At 55.0% G+C, this 5000-nt stretch overlaps 2 non-coding genes across 2 annotated transcripts; both read right to left on the reverse strand.

Moving 5' to 3' along the window:
- Nucleotides 1-131: 131 nt before the first annotated feature.
- On the reverse strand, nucleotides 132-286 carry LOC126313638 (5.8S ribosomal RNA). The gene has a single exon (XR_007555287.1). It is a non-coding gene; the product is annotated as a 5.8S ribosomal RNA (ribosomal RNA).
- Nucleotides 287-650: 364 nt separating this feature from the next.
- Nucleotides 651-2543, reverse strand: LOC126313521 (small subunit ribosomal RNA). The gene has a single exon (XR_007555207.1). It is a non-coding gene; the product is annotated as a small subunit ribosomal RNA (ribosomal RNA).
- Nucleotides 2544-5000: the final 2457 nt, after the last annotated feature.

Consider the following 5000-nt stretch of genomic DNA (forward strand, 5'->3'; position numbering starts at 1 on the left):
ACCGGTATGCGAACCGCCAGGCGACGGGCGCGCATCGCACGTTTAAGGAGACGCGGCCGGCCACACAGGCGACCACGACACTCCCACGTCTCCGAAGCGGGACAAACGCCGCGCGCTTCAGTATACGTAGCCGACCCTCAGCCAGACGTGGCCCGGGAACGGAATCCATGGACCGCAATGTGCGTTCGAAACGTCGATGTTCATGTGTCCTGCAGTTCACATGTCGACGCGCAATTTGCTGCGTTCTTCATCGACCCACGAGCCGAGTGATCCACCGTCCTGGGTGATCTTTTCCTTTTCAGTCTCCCACTGTCTCTTTCAAGACAGTAGCATTTGCGGGACTGAGGCGTCTGACGGCCCCTGTTCCACTATTTTTTTGTGTCCAACGGCCTCACAGCCGATGGGCGTCGTACGGCTCCACACCGGGGCGGACAGGCACTCGGGCGAACGTCATTCAAAACCGGCGCCAGGCGCCAGGTACCGCAGGCCAGCCGCTCCAGAGCTTCAGCGCTCGTACCACACAACAACAACAACACTTCCGCTAGTTTTGAGAGGCACGCGTGGTTCCGCACGCGGCGCACGGCCACTGCCGTACAGGTAGCGTGTTGCGCGACACGACACGCACATCGAAAGACATGCAGTCTAGTCGGTAATGATCCTTCCGCAGGTTCACCTACGGAAACCTTGTTACGACTTTTACTTCCTCTAAATGATCAAGTTTGGTCATCTTTCCGGTAGCATCGGCAACGACAGAGTCGATGCCGCGTACCAGTCCGAAGACCTCACTAAATCATTCAATCGGTAGTAGCGACGGGCGGTGTGTACAAAGGGCAGGGACGTAATCAACGCGAGCTTATGACTCGCGCTTACTGGGAATTCCTCGTTCATGGGGAACAATTGCAAGCCCCAATCCCTAGCACGAAGGAGGTTCAGCGGGTTACCCCGACCTTTCGGCCTAGGAAGACACGCTGATTCCTTCAGTGTAGCGCGCGTGCGGCCCAGAACATCTAAGGGCATCACAGACCTGTTATTGCTCAATCTCGTGCGGCTAGAAGCCGCCTGTCCCTCTAAGAAGAAAAGTAATCGCTGACAGCACGAAGGATGTCACGCGACTAGTTAGCAGGCTAGAGTCTCGTTCGTTATCGGAATTAACCAGACAAATCGCTCCACCAACTAAGAACGGCCATGCACCACCACCCACCGAATCAAGAAAGAGCTATCAATCTGTCAATCCTTCCGGTGTCCGGGCCTGGTGAGGTTTCCCGTGTTGAGTCAAATTAAGCCGCAGGCTCCACTCCTGGTGGTGCCCTTCCGTCAATTCCTTTAAGTTTCAGCTTTGCAACCATACTTCCCCCGGAACCCAAAAGCTTTGGTTTCCCGGAGGCTGCCCGCCGAGTCATCGGAGGAACTGCGGCGGATCGCTGGCTGGCATCGTTTATGGTTAGAACTAGGGCGGTATCTGATCGCCTTCGAACCTCTAACTTTCGTTCTTGATTAATGAAAACATACTCGGCAAATGCTTTCGCTTCTGTTCGTCTTGCGACGATCCAAGAATTTCACCTCTAACGTCGCAATACGAATGCCCCCGCCTGTCCCTATTAATCATTACCTCGGGTTCCGAAAACCAACAAAATAGAACCGAGGTCCTATTCCATTATTCCATGCACACAGTATTCAGGCGGGCTTGCCTGCTTTAAGCACTCTAATTTGTTCAAAGTAAACGTGCCGGCCCACCGAGACACTCAACAAAGAGCACCCTGGTAGGATTTAAACGGGGTCCGCCTCGGGACGCGAAAGCACCCCTTCGGCTCGCCCCACCGGCAGGACGTCCCACGATACATGCCAGTTAAACACCGACGGGCGGTGAACCAACAGCGTGGGACACAAATCCAACTACGAGCTTTTTAACCGCAACAACTTTAATATACGCTATTGGAGCTGGAATTACCGCGGCTGCTGGCACCAGACTTGCCCTCCAATAGATACTCGTTAAAGGATTTAAAGTGTACTCATTCCGATTACAGGGCCTCGGATGAGTCCCGTATCGTTATTTTTCGTCACTACCTCCCCGTGCCGGGAGTGGGTAATTTGCGCGCCTGCTGCCTTCCTTGGATGTGGTAGCCGTTTCTCAGGCTCCCTCTCCGGAATCGAACCCTGATTCCCCGTTACCCGTTACAACCATGGTAGGCGCAGAACCTACCATCGACAGTTGATAAGGCAGACATTTGAAAGATGCGTCGCCGGTACGAGGACCGTGCGATCAGCCCAAAGTTATTCAGAGTCACCAAGGCAAACGGACCAGACAAGCCAATCCGATTGGTTTTGATCTAATACAAGCGTCCCTTCCATCTCTGGTCGGGACTCTGTTTGCATGTATTAGCTCTAGAATTACCACAGTTATCCAAGTAACGTGGGTACGATCTAAGGAACCATAACTGATTTAATGAGCCATTCGCGGTTTCACCTTAATGCGGCTTGTACTGAGACATGCATGGCTTAATCTTTGAGACAAGCATATGACTACTGGCAGGATCAACCAGGGAGCTGCGTCAACTAGAGCTGAGCAGCCGGCCGCCCGGGAGTGTGCCCCGGGGGCCCGCGCGTACACGCAAGCGTCCGCTCAATTACTCTGCAAACAGGAGGAGTCCGAGCTCCCCTGCACGATACACCTCGAAACCCTCTCAGGTCCCGGCGGCGCGCAGCGCCGTCCTAGGTACTTGGTCGGTTTCGAGAGAGGCGCAATCGCCCGGAGTTAGGCGAGTAGACGGTTTTAGTGCGAACACCCTTGCTCCCAACTGAGCTTGCCGCTGCCGACAGAGGCCCGGGAGCGTGCTGTCGTGGCATTGCCGGCGGGAGACAACACGCGCCACCTATGGTGACCGGCAGCTCCAACGCCAGCGCCACACAAGGGCAAAGCCCCACTTGGGTGCAGAAGCGAACTCTCCCAGCACAGCGCACGCGCCAACACGTCCGCACAACTGCGATACAAACCACCTGCGAGAACCGCTGGGGCGACCGAGCAGCAGACGGCGTCGCGGCGCCGAGTGCCAGGCGGCGGCGCATCCTCAACGCACACAGTCCTCAATCAGACCAGCACACTGCAGATGTCCACCGCGCTTCGCACCGGGCTCGGCTGAACCAACTTTGGCCGCCAGGCGCCGCGTGCAGGGTGCGCCGCAGCGTAGCTGCGCCGCCTGCCGGGCCCGTCTGCTGGCGCTCCTGCCACTCGGCGCCCCCCACCAGCCGGCTGTTGCGCGTGCGCCCACGCAGCGCGCGGCCAACACGCCGGGCGGCCCCCCTTCACCGGCCGGGAACAGTCCCACCAAGCCACCGCCGCGTATCGCTTCATACCCACATGGGCCTAGTCACGTGTGTGGATGTGGCGGGTACCGCTGAAACAACCGGTTAATAGCTGTACCGATCGTCGCCATCACAGATTCACCTCCAGCGTGAACAACCGCTCAACAATGGATTTCCAGTTCATTTGCGTATCTTGGGCAGTAAACGTAGATGTCCACCTACATTTGCGAATTCAACAATTCTTGCATGCCACGATGTCATGTGTCACGACACGCTACATCAGACCACATACACACTGCGACATGTGCAGAAGAGAACACGTGGAAGGTGGCCCGCGCACGTATGCGATGTCCCTTCCGCGATCCACTGTCAACCGGCATCTGCGGCATGTCCCAGATATGGAACGCGGTCCACCAGGGTAGCACTTTGTGTGAGGCAATACGACAAAGTCGGAATACACGCGTCACTACATCAGACGGCTCACGCTGACCTGACCTGACCTGACTCACCGCACCACCACACCCAGCGACCCAGGGTGACATACAATGCGTTCGTACGTTCCTCCACCACGCCTCTACGGCGTACCACAGTGCAACCTAGCTGTTATTGGGAGACGAGACAAGTAGCATCGAGCACAACATATGGAAATTGAGATTCGACACCGTTGGGCACAGCCAGCGTACGGTCACACGTATCACACTACTTCACTCTGTACGTAACGACCGATGATCGGTACAGCGTGTGGGTTACGCGTACGACATCAGCGGACAATGGACACAGACCATACCACGACGTACACTGAGGGCGTCGACATCTGAATGCAACTGAACAGCTGCGAGGCTCATTTAACACTCAAACGCCAGACCGACCAGATTGAGAGGACAGAGACACAAAGAGGGGGACAGAGGGGGGGGGGGCGATATAGTCCTATTGCAGTACAATTGACAGTGGATAGCGGGAATATGTGGAAAGTAAGCAACACTCGCAAGACATCTACATGGGGATAACAACGACACCAGAGATTCCGAGCAGTGAACTATGTTAGGCAAAGGGACAACGTGGGTTAGGTTAAGGGACCACGTGGGTTAGGTTAAGGGACAACGTGGGTTAGGTTAAGGGACAACGTGGGTTAGGTTAAGGGACAACGTGGGTTAGGTTAAGGGACAACGTGGGTTAGGTTAAGGGACAACGTGGGTTAGGTTAAGGGACAACGTGGGTTAGGTTAAGGGACAACGTGGGTTAGGTTAAGGGACAACGTGGGTTAGGTTAAGGGACAACGTGGGTTAGGTTAAGGGACAACGTGGGTTAGGTTAAGGGACAACGTGGGTTAGGTTAAGGGACAACGTGGGTTAGGTTAAGGGACAACGTGGGTTAGGTTAAGGGACAACGTGGGTTAGGTTAAGGGACAACGTGGGTTAGGTTAAGGGACAACATGGGTTAGGTTAAGGGACAACGTGGGTTAGGTTAAGGGACAACGTGGGTTAGGTTAAGGGACAACGTGGGTTAGGTTAAGGGACAACGTGGGTTAGGTTAAGGGACAACGTGGGTTAGGTTAAGGGACAACGTGAGTTAGGTTAAGGGACAACTTGAGTTAGGTTAAGGGACAACTTGAGTTAGGTTAAGGGACAACTTGAGTTAGGTTAAGGGACAACTTGAGTTAGGTTAAGGGACAACTTGAGTTAGGTTAAGGGACAACTTGA

The sequence above is a fragment of the Schistocerca gregaria genome, unplaced genomic scaffold (assembly GCF_023897955.1).
Source record: "Schistocerca gregaria isolate iqSchGreg1 unplaced genomic scaffold, iqSchGreg1.2 ptg000483l, whole genome shotgun sequence".
Classification (NCBI taxonomy): domain Eukaryota; kingdom Metazoa; phylum Arthropoda; class Insecta; order Orthoptera; family Acrididae; genus Schistocerca; species Schistocerca gregaria.